At 39.5% G+C, this 16,748-nt stretch overlaps 1 protein-coding gene across 1 annotated transcript in view; it reads left to right on the top strand.

Annotated features, from left to right (window-relative positions):
• The first annotated feature begins 12,594 nt into the window (after positions 1–12,594).
• LRRC2 (leucine rich repeat containing 2) overlaps positions 12,595–16,748 on the top strand; it is a 91,883-nt gene continuing 87,729 nt past the window's right edge. The window contains exon 1 of the mRNA XM_071580885.1: positions 12,595–12,637. The gene's annotated coding sequence lies outside the window, so the exon portion shown is untranslated. The remainder of the gene's footprint in view (positions 12,638–16,748) is intronic.

Here is a 16,748-nt window from a genome sequence, read left to right as displayed (position 1 = left end):
CAGGACAGCCCTGCCCAAATCTTCGCTGGCGAAGCTGAGCCACACACATTCCTCACTATTGATGTGATACAGTTCTTCCTGGTTTAGGGAGAGCAGGTCATGCTCTTCTATAGGGAATATATGAGCTCCTCCAGGGAACTGCTCCTAACCATTGGCTGATAACATCCTCTCTGCCCTTCAGAGAGAAAACAAGACAAAATATTTTTTCTTTTTTTGGTTTGTGACTTAAATAGGCTCATCTGATATCTGATTAGATGTTTCTTGGTCAAAAGCAGCAGTGGGAGGAGGATTTTGGAAAGAAGACATAGAAACCATGACTTATTTTGCCAGCTTACCACCAGCTCAGCAATTCCACTGAAATTAACTTTGGGAATCAAATGAACTAAATATTTCAAGATAAAGTGCTGGATCATAAAAACTGAGTCAGAAACACCACAACCTCTCTCATCTGCAATGTGATAAGAACACAAAATTAATAAGACTTCCATTTGAATATGTTGGTAGAAGGACTGGCCATCAGGACAACAATGCTTTTTTGTGGATTGTATTTGCCAAGATGTATTACCATTTTGCATTAGACTGGTTAGACAATATAGACTGGATATGTGCTGAGATTGATGGGACTACATAAATTAAGTTCCCAGCTATGTAACCTGGAATATAATAAACTATGTTTTTTTCTACATCATTCTTCTATTCTTCAGGAAGAAGATTAGATAGGGTGCCATGAATGTATCAAACGTCAGCAGAAAATTACAGATCCTGCAAATTTATTTCTTCTCTTAGCCATGGTTGTATTTGCAATTGCCAGGTTGCAATTGGCAGGATGCAAATCCAAGCAAAATGACCTGTGTCAGTAAATGTACTGGGAGTTTTCCCCTTATGTACCTGTAAATACATTTAAATCCTGGGAAATGATGTCTACATGGAGTGTTAAATGAAGCTGAGTTAGGTAGTGAAGTAACATGACTCTAGAAGAGAAACCAAGTACCCTTTCTTTCAAGAATGTCTCCAGCATTTATGAATAAAGACAAAACTAATAGTGCTATGAGATTATTTCTCACTTCACACCTTGACCCCTCACTTATCATTCTCCAACTCCTTCCCTTATTTTAAACTAGTTCCTGATGAACTGAATATAAAAACTTGCTTCCACTGGTAGGAAATCACATGGTGTGATTCTTGGTGTTGTCCTCTACAGGGCCAGAAGTTAGACTTGATCACTCTTGTGGGTTTCTTCCAACTCTGGCTATTCCATGACTCTGTTCTGTTCTGTTCCATTCTGTTCTATTATAGTCATTCTATTCTATCTGCCCCTCTACTTTTTTTCTTTTGACTTCTTTCTGGGCAACTCACTTGCAATGGTACTTGTTAGATCCAGAAATCCTATTCAAAACTAATTTCTTTTTCAGAAAGCTCCTAATATATTTTGCTGGAACAGTTTCTTCTGAGTTAGTAAGTTCAGAGAAAGGAGCTGATCATTGGCAGAGCTGTAACAAGGTAAAGGACAGAAGTATTCAGCTGAGAGCATGAAAGAAATGAGGACTTCCGTGGGATTTTTGTATAGTTTGCCATGTTCTTCTACCAAGGAGTCTCCAGACTGAAGTTTGCCTCTTTCCATCCATTAATTTGTCTCTGAACATGTAAGGTAAAAAGGAACATAAAAATCTCCTTTTTAATGAAATTGGGCTCAGATTACCCTGTGTCATGAAATCATGCCTTAAATGCTACTTTCAGGCTTGGACTACATGCCATTTCAAATAAATAAGGCCTGCAGACATCTGTATATGCTATTCATATCTTAGGTCTGTAGGCAAAAACTGCTATGGTGAACATTGTTCTCTTCTAGAACAAGCCATTGAACACACAGGGAAAATTTTGCTTTTGGTTTTGGCTTCCAAAATCCCATACCAGCAAATTACTGTCTTTATGGACCAGATACAAACAGAGAAATAGTAGTTCCTAAGAGATGCTATGCATACTTTGGTCAGAAACCATTTAAAGCAGAGGAAAGGTCTGATGCATTCATTGCCCACTGTTTAGCTGTGCAGCTCGGTCTGCCTCTCTGTTATTATCATGTTCCTCATTAGCTTGACCTTTAGGCACATGAGCATCTACATGGTGGACTCTCACATTCAGTTTCTTTACTCTGACAGCAATGTCTTGCCACAAATCAGCAGCCCAGATGGGTTTTCCTCTACACCACCAGTCATTTCGGTGGGTTGAGCCTCTCTCCCCTCACTGAGAAAAGGGAGAAAGGGAAAAAAACCCTCTCAAACTAGGTTTATGTTGAAACTAACTATATGTATCAATACAGAACAGAGAAAATTAAGAGAAAATTACAATATAACACACACTTACACGAGTTAGGTACAACAAAAATTTTCTACTTCCCACTAAAACAGGTTCCATAACTCTGGATCTATAAGCATCCCAAAAGACACCCAGCAAGAAACAAAAATAGTAACAACAAAATATTTCTACTTCCCTGAACTCAAACAAAAGGCAAGTAGCGGCAGCAGCAGGAGCAGGGCCTAGCACAGCAAAACAACTCTAGCACGTCTTGGTTGTACTTCGGCCATGGTAGAACTGCCCTAACACCTCCCACTGCTGCACTCATATCTTAGGTTTGCGTCATCTGGTGTGAAATACTTCCTTGGTTACCCAGTCAGGTGAGAGCTGTCTCCCAATCCACATAGATTCTCTGAGCCTGCTAATTTGAGGCTTAGCTAAAACCACTACACCAGTGCAGAGAACAAGCACAGTGCAGTAGGTGCTTCTCACTCTACTGGAATTTATTAAAAACTCTGTCATCCACACTTGAGTCAAACCTATCAGTATTTGTAGTCAAGATTCAAATTAAAAATGCAAAATTTCAAATATCTGTATACAATCTCTTGATAGAAGACAGAAAGGTCTTTGAGGTCCCTGGGACTATTTTGAAGACCCTTAAGTCTCAAAATCTGTTCAGTAGCAGTACAGTTATTAACTTTCTTGCCAGCAGTTCAAAAATCTTGTACTTGGTTTTCCTAAACTGGGCTGAGACTTCAGTTTCCCAAGAGCTGAGCTAATTTGGTTTTGTCATAGTCCTGCTTACCTAGAGCTGTGCTTGTGTGGGACACCTCCCTTTGCTGGTTCACACCTCCTGACCTGCTGAGGTCTGCCAGGTGAGGAGTTCACCAGACAGCAACTAAGGCGCAAAAAGAGATGGGATGTTTTCCTCTTATGCTTTAGCTCCCCAAGTCTGCTCTGTCTGGAACAATGCACCTCCCAGTGGCAAAAGAAGAGATGGATGTATCCAGGGCTGAGAAAAAGGTGAAATGACTAAGGAAAGTCTGGTATCTTTTCTTCTTTTTCTGGCAGGTTATATACCAGCTTCTTCTGCCTCCTATCGGGGACCTCATGTACCCCTCCAATAGATTACAAAAAGGCTCTCCAAACCTGAATCAGTCACAAAGTGTCTTTTTGCTTTTTAAAGGGTATATACCTTATTTTCCAAGCTCCTTCATTAATTGCTTATAATGCAGGTCTCAAAACTCTGAAATACTGTCTTGCAGCTAGCTTTGTCACATCAGATGAAAAACCATTTAAAATGCAAACCACCTGAGAATCAATGTATCCTAGTTTAAAGGAAACCAAAGTGTATATTTAAACTAGAGAAGGGAACTTCTTGATAACCAACACCACATCCCTTTTAAATTTAAGGAAAAGAAAATGAACTTTAATTAGGAAATGTGTAGAAGAGGATAACAGTTCTTAACTACTAGATATATATATCTGTAACTATAAAACAGACCAAAAGCCGAGCCTCCTCTCCCCACAGCAAAAACAACCTCCAAACGTCTCTCTATCAGTGCAAGTATATTTAGGGGCAGCAGGTGGCAGTGTCGCAACTTGGCTGGCTGTGACATCTGTTCCCAGTCTTTGTTTTCAGCAAAGCAGAGACAAAAAAAAAACAAAAAACAAACAAAAAATACCAACAGGAAGGAGTTGTCGGCCTTATGACTCACTATAGTGGTAATGCCACTCACACAGGGCAGGATGGAACATGTTCTTGGGGGTGTGTGTGTGGGTGTGTGTGTGTGTGTGCGTTTGTGCAGAGTAGTTTCTCCTCCTTTGTCTGAAGAAGGTGCTGGGAGTTGGGAGTGAGTGGGATGGTGGTTCTCAGCAATCCCTTGGAGCTGAAATTGGTCTTCAGGAAGTGCACAGCAAATCCAAAAGCTCCTTCTCCCTCTGAAACCCAGGGTGCACAAAGTTCAAGGGGGAAAGCAGGAAGATCCAAACTAGACAGGATCTCTAAGGTGCACTCACCAGCTCAGCAAATGGTGGTTTCCAGTCACTGCAGCCACCAGAAACAAACTGAAGCCAGCACACAGGAAAAGCATCTCCCTTTCCCAGGTGCGGGGGGGTCTGTTCCTCACCTCCACCCCACGAATAAGTTGGAATCTAGAGTCATCAAGCACTCCTTTGTTCTCAGTCCTGGCACTTCAAATCCCCAAACCCTTGTGCTGGTAGGGAGAGAAAAATTCCTCCCCTACATCCCCTCTTTTTTTGTTTGAACCTTTAACACAATGACAGTCAGAAAATAACTTATCATCTCCCATTTTTTTGGGTCACCTGCTGCTTTTGGATACTGAATGAAGTGTGCTTAAATTATTTTTTTCTTGTCTAATGAGAAACACAGGTTTTAATTGCTATGTTTTTAACACAGTGTGTGTTTTCCCTAGCTCTTTTAGTCCTGGCATTTAGTGGCATTTAGTCATTTCTTGCAGAGGCAAGAAACCTGACTGAGGTATCCTTTGTTCATCTCCTGTGGTATTGTGAGTGAAGGCTGTGCAAACCTTTGCACAACCAGCCCAAACTGTCTGTGAGTAATTATGGGTAGGACCAAAGGAAAGGACTATTCACCTCCAAATGAAAGAGGTGCAGGAGCCTCTTTTTTGATAGCACTAGAGGAGTTTGATCAGCTTTTGAAAACCACTGTCTGACTAGTGCCTGTAGTAGTAGGGTACATAATTCAAAAGACTCTGAAGTTGAAAGGGCCTTCTTAAAAGATGTTTTCACCACATGACTATATATACAATGCTATTTTAATAATGACTCTTCTTTTGGGAGTATTTTCTTATTCCCATTATGGTACCTAAGCACTTTATATGATTTTATGAATCCGTTAGAAACCTGTGCCCTAGTATAGATGTATATTTATCTGTTGTTGGAAATAGTTAGAAATGTAGCAAAATATTTTCATCAAAAATCATCTCTATGTCTCTGATTTTAAACTTTCTGAGAAATATCTACCCATCCTGCTTATCAGTTTATTGTATTAGGATCTCTTCCACCTCCAACATTTGTCTATAAATTGGCAATACTATTATTAAAGCTGAACTAAAGGTTGGGCTTATTAAAGCTTCCCTTCCAAATCAAAATGATGAATTTGTCTCCTAATGGGATAGTTAATTTAAACAAATTAAACACCATTTAAACTCTTTAAAAAATCCTTACGTTCTACAAGGTTAATTATTTTACAGTTATTGTTTAATCTGTATGAATTTCCCAGACAGAACAAGAGTTCTCCATCCTTTCTTGCAATTCATCATCTGCTGTGATAAACTGCTTTGTCTTCACCTGTAATTGCCTTCTGTAATTGCCACTGCCCTCTCGTGTAGTGTTTGCATGACAGACTGAAAAGTAATGTATATTTAATTGTTGTAGCACCTTTAATATATGCAGTTGTTGACAATAGAAAACTCAGCTTCATAAAGCTGTACTGGTAATGGATAACACTGTTGCTATTTTGCTGCTATTACAGAACTGGTTAGTGTGTTGCTTTTTATCTGCAAAGGTTGGCAAGACCTTCAAGTGTGTCTTCTGTCTGAAGACTATAGCACACAAGACATGATGGTAGGTCTGTATGTCACAGAAATGATTAACGTCTCTGACTGGGCTGTGGGATCCAGAAAGGGCTGCTAGAGCCAGGGTCTGTAGTAATCCTTGAAACAAAGCAACTGCCAAACCCAGACCTGGTTCTTCTGTAGTGAGTGGTGAGACTTCTGGGGCTGGGAGTCAACTCCATCCTGTGTACTATTCACAGAGCTCCCCAGGCCCTCAAGCTCTCCATGGCATGGGAATGTGTATTTTGTGGCCTTTGCCAATACGAAGATTTATTGGTTGCAAGGTAAGCAAACTTGGTGTCTTGTCCCTGCAGTATAAATGTTCTTTTGCAAAGACCCTGTATTCTACTCCAGCTAAATATTTGATTCAGTGGCATCCACCTCCTGATAACTAGCCCCATGAGTCATGTGTAGAGGAGATGCCGGATTGTTTCTGTGTGAATTACCTTATCAGTATTAATGTGTGCTAAGAATGTTCATAGAATTAAAACTTCACCTTATCCACCTTCAGGAGACCATTATTATTCTTGGTCTTTGTATTTCTGTCCTATTAAGTTAAAACCTTGTACTCTGTGTGAATGTGTCCTAGTTCGGCAGCTGGGACCAGTTTATCATTGTGTGGGTGTGGCCAAAGCTGTGTGTTCTCCACTCTCTGTGTCACTTCTAACGAACTGTTAACAATGGACCATTTGCAGCAGGTGCCCAGGGCACATCTGACCCCTCAGGATTTAAGCTGGGTGTTAAAGAAGCCTGTGAGATAGGAGCTGTGATAACTCCCCTCCGAGGAGTTAGCTCCTCCACACCCAGTCTGAGGGGGCGTGTCTGCTAATGGTCCATCAATGATTCCAAGAATACCCCATGACTCACAGAGTTAGATCTCCCATTTTGGAACTCCCCACCCTGGGGGAGGTACTGGGTGTTCCCACTTGAACCTGAGGGTATATAATCTTGGGGTTTGGGGAGTTCTGGAACCACTCGTTGGAACCAGAGGAGGACCAGAACCTTGACAGGACTGTGACCACCATCTGTACCAACAGGTTTTTTCCCCTTCCTTTTACTTTGGACTCAGAGAAGCCATGTGGGTCTCAGCACAGGAGCCAACGAACACCATTCTGTTTGTGCCTGAGGATACTGGGTTTTACTTCTGGGTTTTGTGGGTTAAACTCAATTTCTCTTTGTGTCATTGTGTTTATTGTAATATTTTTATTAAATTGTGACTCTGACTTATAATCTTTTTTGTGTTGGTTTCCTTTCTCCTGCCAGTTTAGCTTTAAACTGGCACAGAATGAAAATCATTAACAGCCCATTAGAACATAATTGAAGTTATTTCTCTTCATTTCAGGGGTCTTCTTGAAGTCTTTACAACTGCAGTGTTAAAATGCTGTCTTTTGAGGTTGAGCTTTTATTTAATGTAATTTCTTGCAGCTGTTTGCATTATAGAGAATGAACTAAATCATGTAGAGGAGCACTACAAAACTGGTTTAACTCTGATGGGACAAGATCTGCAGCGACCATAAACTTTTCATTACTATCCTAGACTGAGGTTTGGTGCCCTAGTTTGAGCTAGCTTCTTATATGTCACTTTGAAACTAGAAATTATCCTCATCTGATGGCTCACAAATCTGGGTTGAAATTATAAGAAATTCACTTGAACTATTCTAGTACTTAGGTCATGCCAGTGTGACCTAAATTTAATCTATAATCAGTAGCATGGTACTGAGTTGAGAAGTCACGCAGTATTTTTTTTTTTTTATGTTTTTGTCTCAAAGTTGCTTCTCATGAGGAGAGTCATGTCCATAGTTACACTTCCTCTTCTCAGAGTTTGTAGGTAGGTATGGACTAAAACTCCTTTTCCCCATGGCTCTGTCTTACACTGTAAAATTATGATAAAAATTTGGCAAAAGATGAAAAATATTGAGCTGATAGGGGCAGAAGAGGTGGCAGGCAGCACACGAGCAAGATACAAGTTTTAAAAACTCTCAAGACAAATTTTCTCTTTAAGTCACCTGGTTTACACCTTTTTTGAAATTAACTTGTTCTTTTGGGTCATGTGCCCTTCAAGACATGTTTCCTGAGTCAGCAAAACATTAAAACTACCTGGTGTTTTAAGGTAAAATTGAAACCAGTGCCAGCAAATCTCTAAATACTGTCTGCAAACACTCTTCAGAGACCCTTTATAGTTTACTCTTACATCGACACAGCTGATAGGAAGCAGGCAATGGGCAGTGTAAGGGTGTTTGTTATTCTGGTAGGCAATCTCTGGTCATGAGTCAGAATCCCAAAGTTCCTGTGATCTTTTAGTTAGCTTCCTTGACTAACCATGTTCAGAATGGTGATATGAGGTCAGTTTACACCTTCTTCCCTCTAAAGACAGGAGTAGGCAACTGGTATTGCAAGCCAAATTTGTTTTCTAATGTCACAGTTATTCCTCTCTTGCTGGCCTGATCCATATGACAGCCTCATGATTGATCTTTTGTTTGCTGCTTCTTTTTTTTTTTTAATACTTTGATGTCTCTAAATTCAAGTTCATTGACTTTAGAACAGAAGGTCTGAAAAGTCCATTCCTATTTTCGTATTTTCATTCATGTTTTCTTGTGGCAACTAGTTCTAAGCATGAGATATTTAAGGAAGGCTTATTAGGCATGGGGATTACAAAAAAAAAAAGATTGCTTATTGGTGACCTTTTTAACTTACTAGCAGCAGGTCTTAAGTTAAAAATAAAAACAAAACCACTTATGGATTAGTAGACAGAGAAAGCTTCTCCTTTCTCTCTTTTCTCTCTGTAACTAGTATTCCTACATGCTGTTCATCTAGGAAAAGTACTGTCTGTATCTTACTAGTAGAGATAGAAACCCTTGGGAACTGCATACTGCATATGGATGCCACTACAGTGGGACTACTGGGATGAGACAGTCATGCCAGAGCATTACATGTTCTAGTAACATATTCTTGCATGTACTTGCACTCTGTAAAATAGACTGCCAAAGCAGATTTATCTCTAAGGCTCCATATGACACAAAGGCATAAAGGAAAAGGCAGATATTTATAATTATCTCTCCCTAGGAGTACAGTCAAAGGCAGAAAAACCTCAGGGTTCAATGCTGCAGATGTGAGAATTTGAATATCCCTATAGTTTGGACAATAGGTAATACCCTTTGTTTCACTCTTAAAAATGTCCTCTTCTGCACTGGGTTTCCAAAGCTGCAGGTCTGTAGGACCGGGGTGACAAAAGTGAGTGTGCTGCTTCATAGCTGGCTCAAAGTGGGAACATTTCCCTGTTTTCTTTAGTGCACCACAGCACAGTGCAATGGGGCATGAGCCATAAATCTGTGGTGTGCTGCAGTTTTCACAGGGTGAAGAGTTGCCTTGTCCTTTCAGACATATTACATTAATAGATTGCCTAGGCAGCATGTCGCATTTAAAAGCCCAGTGGTCTGTTTGCTCCTGAGCTTCAGGCAGGCAAAAGTGACTATAAAGGAAACTGACTTTTTCTGTTTCCTTTCCTTTTGTCCCTGGATATTGCCTTATTACCTGATGAAGATATGAACCCCTGGAAAGAGCTTGTGCTGCTTCACTGACTTGGCCAGGGTGAAGGAAAAGCTATGGCTGGCTCCCTTTAATGACACATCTAATGAGGCTGTCTGCTAAGCCTGGCTCCTACCAAAAAGCCTGCTGTTCTCAGCAATAGCTGGTCAATAAAACGTAACACACATCTCATTTCAGTTCATTCACACCAGTGGGTCTTATGCCTTGAATTTGTGGCACAATTAAATGTAATGAGAGAGATCAATAGATAACCTACCCATTATTTAGTTCAGAAAATGCTTCTTAAATGAGGTGATTCAGTTCCGATCAGGTACAAGTGTAAGTAGCTCTTAAAGGAGCCTGAGGTTGAGTAAAACTGTGCTTTCACTTACAAATGTGTGCGTCTTTCACATGGAGGGCTGATCATCAAATGCTAATTCTAATATAAGTGCTGGCATATTTTCTTTTTGGGAACCCTTATAACCTTGTTAACAACTTCCTAGGAGGAATTCTACTAGTCATAGCCTTGTTGTCTACTCAAAGTCTGTGGTGTCTTGTACAACTCCTGACTTTAAGTACTATATTTCCTTCCTCACAGTGCCTGTGCAATCCTTCATGAACTCTCAGACATTCTTTCTATCAGGATTTGAAAGTTCTTGCACGTTTACTGGAGGTTGACTCCCCTCTGGACAATCAGTCTCAATGCCTTGAAATTATTTTAAAGACATTTATGAAGTACTGAGGGCAAATATATAGGTATCTTGTGGTTCTTTGAGAGTTGTTTATTCTCAGATTTCTTGAGAGGTCTGACTTGAGGACTTATGTATTAAATCAACAGGGTCTCCAATTTAAGTCTCTAAATAGCAACAGAAGAAGGGTTTGTTTTCAGCAGAACTGTGCAATGTCACCCCCAAAAATACAAGATCAGCCATAAGCCAAGTCTGCCAAAGCACTTGTGTGATGACAGAGTGAAGCCTGCACAAAAGGCCTCACAGCATAGCTAGGACAGCAAAACAGTGTGACTCAGAGCCCAAATTACAAACCTTGCCCGAGACTGCTCATCATACTAATGCTCCAGGCACATTTCGGAACAGTCATCTGTAGATATCAGCTGTAGCTCTGTCAGGAGTTATAAACTGGATCTTTCTTTGGTACATTCATATGTATATTGTATCAGAAAGATCTGATCCTTCAAGTCTGAAAGGTCATGGACATAAGAATCTGACCTGCTGAAGTGATTTCTGTTGTCTCCCACATAATGTGACTTATGGATTCTGCAGTAGTGTCACAGTTATTCTTCAGTTCTGACAGCTGAAGACTGAAGGCCATATGGATAATGTCAAAATAAAGCAGCAAGCAAAAATGTTTTATTTTTGCTGAACAGTTTTGTTCAATACATGATAAATTAGCCTAGCAAGGGCTATCCTCTTTCAGCCAGACTTCGTGTAAATCCTCACATAGATTTTGTTTTGTTACGTATTTATAGGAAATGCATCCCTAAAAAACTGTTAAATGTCATCTGTTTCCTTCTAGTAGGTGTTTTGATGATAAAACCACTTCTGTTGTCAGTCTTTTAGGTCTGAAGTATTGCAGTGAAGGTGCCTTGTCTACATTAAATACTCTTTCCACTTCTACCTGTGCTAGGTCTTGGCTGGATTCTGTGTTACCCAGACACTGACCTCAATGTCCAGTTTTCTACTGACCTTAATTTCATTGCATAATATTATCCTCAGTTGAATGAACAATGAAGATAGAGCAGAAAAATAAGCATAATGTAGTTTGGAATTATAATGTAAATTCCCTCCCTGCCACTAACTGCCCATTCCCTTAGTTAACAAAAGAAGTAGTTAACTACTACTGGCTCCTTCTTGATCATTTGTTTGGGGGGCAGGCTGTCTCTTTTGTTTTTGGGGACATTCCATTTTTAGCTCAGCTGGACTTGTGCAGATCCTTCAGGTATGTCATCATACTTTGAAGCACACTGCATTAAAAAAGATCAGCATAAATCCTGATATCTCCTTCAGACTTGAAGACAAAACTGAATGTTTAAATCCACAGTTCATGACTTTCCTTGATTTTCCCATTCCATTGGTACCAGTGTGATGTGATTTCAGTGACACACTGAAAATGCAGCAATGTAAAACTGGTATGTGAAGTTTCAGACAAAACCAGCTGCAGTAATTAATGCTTAGTATTACTGGCAGTGATGAAGAGTAAACAATTCAGAAAAATAAATAGTATTTTAATTGAAAAGCTGAATTTAAAAGGAAATTAAAAGTAGTTTTTGGAAATGTTTCTGATGAAAAGTATTATTTTTTGAAAACATCAGACCCAGGTCCTTCACTAAGTACTTGCTCTCTCTGGTTAGGTGTAAATCAGTTATTTTTTGACAAAGAAAGATTTTGATTTTTTTAAATGAATGTGCTTATTTCATCAAAAGCACTATCAGAAAATTACAACCATTTTTGCTGAATTATGAAGGAGGGCCATATGGGCACTGATGGGCCTCTCTGTCTGTGTCTGCATCTTCCCTGCTGCACCCCCCTGGGAACCTCCCCATCTGCCCATGGCTCAGGACTCTCCATCAGTCCCAAGGCCATGGCAATGCCAATTCAGCAGAAGAGTTGGCCCTGCCCTGCTGGTCCACTAATAATATGCAGAATATTTCCATCAATGCCAAACAGTGGACATAAAATTGTGCCTACCATCAATAAGAAAAAGCAGAATTTGCTGTAAATCAGTCACTCACGGGAACTGCATAGTGATTCTCTGCATGCATGTTTTATATATTTATCCTGGAATTGCATGGATACGGGAAGGAAGAGGTAGTCTCTACCAGAGGAATGCAGACTATAGATGTATTTTTTTTAAATTCTACTTGCTCCTTTTCTAAAGAAAATATGTGAGTGTGAGCAACATTAATTCTCTCACACTTCCCTTGGAACAAATGAGATGTTTCCCTAGCAGTGTTGTTTCTTGTCCTGTGTTGAGTCATGCAGACACTTTATCCTGCCCATGCCTCTGCTCTAAGACCACAGATCATGTTATCACTTTACAAATATAGCATATTAGTACATCTGGAAGGCTAGTCACGCTGTTGGATTCAAAGAGGTCTGGCTGGCCATGAGCTATGCTACTGCTATAAACAACCTCAGTGTCCCAGATTGAATAACCACAGAGCACACTCAGGAGCTCTGGTCACTTGTGTTCTTTAGTAGTAGGTAAGTGACAGTTTTGCTGATTATTGTGCTTCAGGTGTGTGTGCTCCAGGTGGAAAATAGCAGGGAATGTAGCTATCATGTCTTTGTTGCTGCTTCTGAGCTGTGGATTTTTACATGCTAATGTAAATGGCGAAATAACTGGAACATGGAACATTTAGTCTGAGGTAATATATTTGGTGGCTACCTTTAAAGACAGTAAGATTCACCACATACCTAGATTCTCTAACTAGATTTATACTTGTGACAAATCCAAACTTTATAATTTAGGAAAGCTTTCAAGACTCTGTGATTCAGTTATAATAAAACCTTGCAGTTATATCTCAAAGACATATGCTGGTGTGAGAATGATTTTCCATAAAAAAACTACCATGAGGTTGGTCGTTTATCTTTGCTGTCTGTCAAAATTTACAGTGGAATTTAAAGACATTAATAGAACTTCAGTTTTGTAGGCTACTTAGAGCTAATCTAACTGCCACAGGAAGTATAGCCTGCTAAATTTTTTGTGAGCAAAGCATATAATTTAAAATCAAATATTGTCATTGTTGTTGCTCCCGTCAGTTTTGTGTGCTATCACTGACTTGCTACTTTCTGTAGGCTAAAAACTACTGACCATTGCTCTTCCTCTCAATAATAGTTAACAGAGCACCATTTTAAGGATCAAGAATGCATGACAATCTTTATTAACCAAATAGCTAAATCTTACCCAAGAGTTTCATTCACTTTGGTCTTCTCAGATAGAAGGTGAAGGTGGAGAATTTTTCCAAAGGAAGCTGTCCATGCCACCTATGTTCTTCTATCCATAGGCATGGGAATGTTTTGTGGGAAAGACTGAAGACAGAGTTGTGGTGAGAGAAGGCAGTTAATAAAATGCAGCTGCCACTTCATGACTGTATGGTGAGGTTTGGACCGTTTGAGCTAAAACAGCTTGGCTGCAGGAATAGTTGAAAGCAGCACTATCTCTTGCTTATCTAAATTAACAGCTATATCTTCTTAAATCACAGAACTTAACAGCTTGGAAACTGGCTGTGAGCATTTTACTCTATACACAAATAATGATCTTGTATCTAACACTGGAAAGAGGACTGCCATAGATCAGACATAGGTTTTGCTTTCCTTCTGCAGTAGACGAAGATGACAGGGTTTGATTACTAGACCAATACAGGGGAAATTGCCCCCTGGTAACAAAAGGAAATGATCAAAATTTTGAGTGTCTTTGATTAGTCACAATTAGGACAGGGAGCCTCAAATTATGATGCTGTCATCCCCATAAATAACTTCAGAGACTGGACTCTCTGAATGCACACAAAAGGTAGCAGTAGTGCAGCCTTGCTTTCTGGGGATGGTTCAGTAAGCTTAAGACAAATAATAAAAGTCAATAAAACATTGTGTTAAAACAATACCATCCAACTGGATATGAAAGCCTCCATGTTTTGTTCAGTAGCAATGAGTGCAAATTTATTTGCCATGGGTCTGTTTATCAGTAGTTCAGTGGAGTCTCGAATTAGTTTTCAGCACATGGTCTGCATTTCCCAGGACTGTAAGACAGTTGTTCAGACCTGCTGATTACAGCTGCATTCAAACATTTAACACCTTAAGAAATATGTAATACACCTTCGAGCTTACTATTTTGTTTGATAAGAAACAGCCTTAAAATACATACTCATTGCAAATACATAATTTTTCTCTCTGTCTTAAGAGAATTAAACCTCTCTTCATTAATACTCAGTAAACCCCCCCCCTCAAAAAAAAAAAAAAGGAATGGATTTATGTCACAGGTATCAGTCCAGTGTTTCATTACCTTTATTGTCAGTGGAAGAATAATTAGGCAGCCCACCAAAGTGCTAGGGGAATACAACTGTAATAAATCCCCTTGCATATGTAACATCTATCATGCTTGATAGTAAACATATTAGTACTACAAGAGTTGATAAAGTGTGAGGAATATTGTAATTCAGATGCTAATTAATCCATAATTAAAGACCTAATTAATGAATAACCCTGTGAAAAATTGTCTAATAATTAAGATGTGAAGACTGCAGTGATAAAGAGGAATTTTGTTTGTGAGACTGGTTAATTTACATCTAGAATAGCAACTAATTTATGAAGCCTGTCAGTAAAACATTGTGCTGCAGCACTGGACAGAGAAATATGCACATAAAAATGTGTGGAAACCAAGATTATCCTTTGTCTACCTGTTTTTAATGTTATGGTGATTACAGTTATTTCTATGAGAAATATAAGGAGTAGCTCAAGAAAAGACATATTTGCTCTAAGTTGTGGCATGTAAACTATGCAAATATTATTTATTTGTCTATGACCGAGGCTAATGTCAGGCTTTGGTCTTAAATGCCTCTTGAGGCAGAAAACAGAAAAAAAAAGGATCTTGATTCATCAGAGCATTCAGGATTAAGTTCCATGATATGCAAAGACACTAATTTCTGAAATTAACTTTAGTAAAAGTTGGACTAATTAACAGTTTGAAAGCATCACTGTCTTTCTGTGTTTGTTTATCTAGGAGCCAGCTGGATGAGGTTGTGCTCTTGAGAGAGCAAGAGGGAATATTTCAATCTCCCAGATCATCTGGGCTCACATCCAGGTGTCAGGACTGCTTTCTCCAGCCCTGAGGCACCTTGTTCCTTTCATCTTCTATTTATTCTGTGGTGTAGCTACAGTTTTGGATCTCTGTAAACTCAGGCCTTTGGGGGGACTCCCACTGTGATCTGCTGCATTGCCCTGTGTGCCTTGTGTTCCCCAGGACCCAGCCATCAAAGGCATGCATGCATATATGGTCTGAAGCACAATCTATCTTGGATCCCTGACCTGAAACTCTGACTGTCAAATCTGCACATTTGGCAAGCCTAGTGACAGATGAACCATCCAAATTAGCAAGAAGCATAATTCCCTGATGGTGTAGAACAGTTAGACACTGCTATTAGCAGCAAGACTAGGCAGGAAAGAGCAGCTTCCTCTTGCAGTCTTCTCCCACTCCCCAGCGAAGCTCTACCCCACTTACAAGCTGTGCCCAGTTAGCACAATATACTTGTATATGATGAACATTGTCACAACCTCTGTTGCTCTTTCTATCACAGCATGTTTCTTAATTTAATCTTTTCTTGATAACACAAAAAATGTGTTCAGTTGCTATCCAAATGTCGGGTGTCCTTTGCATTACTTAAAGATTTGTGAGATAAATGACTTGATCGTTTGAAAGCACAGTGTAAGCTTATTTCCTAAGAAATTATTTGCAGGATTGGTAGGAAATATTTTGCTCACATTTCCCCCAATGTAATCCTGCCAGTAATATTCATTAGTTTTCAGCAGAACTCCCACCGTGATTCTCTGAAAGAAAAAAGTGTCAAAATGAACGAGGCTTTTAATCAAATTGAAGAAACCAAACCATTAATAATTTAGTAACTCATGTAAAGTAGCAAAAAAAAGTACACATCGTGCTGTTGTTGGGGCAACCAGGCATCATATGAAATCAGGAGAGCTGTTAACAGAAACTAATATTGACCATATCTATAGTATCAAAACTCTGCTGGAGCCTTTCCAGACTCAAGAGAAGAGGGAGGTTTATTCTACAGAATGCACTGTGCACAGACAAATTGGTCATCATTAGCATCTATGCCAGCTATGTTCAGAGAGGTTAAAATGTAGTTTAATAAAGTCAGTGTAATTTTATGACTGGCTGTATTCAACCAACTGCAGGTAAGACAGATAATGTTGGTAAACAGGGAGAAGCCATAGAGGAGACAGTACAGTTAATCCTGGCAGGCCACACAGTCATCATATCTAAGAATGTGAATCTCTTGTGCTCCATGACTTTTCTGTCCAAAGATGACATTGCCTTGTCCTTTTTTTCCCTAGTATGTTCCTTGGTGCCTCTACACATTGATATATGTCAGGTGCTGAGAGTAGAAAGGCTGGAAACTGTTCTTTCAATGAAGCTGCTGATGTGAAAAGCACTTCTTTGTGGAAGACCTTCTGTCCAGAATTCAGTGTTGCTTTTAGCTTATGTACCTGTAAGTAGTTTGCTTTTGAAGATCAGGTAGACCATGGCACCTTGCATTGCATCTACAGGTGACTGAGATGAAACTCCTTCAGCATTAAA

The sequence above is a fragment of the Pithys albifrons genome, chromosome Z, assembly GCF_047495875.1.
Source record: "Pithys albifrons albifrons isolate INPA30051 chromosome Z, PitAlb_v1, whole genome shotgun sequence".
NCBI lineage: Eukaryota > Metazoa > Chordata > Aves > Passeriformes > Thamnophilidae > Pithys > Pithys albifrons.
The sequence above is the reverse complement of the archived record's forward strand: the minus strand, read 5'-3'. Positions and strand labels throughout refer to the sequence as shown.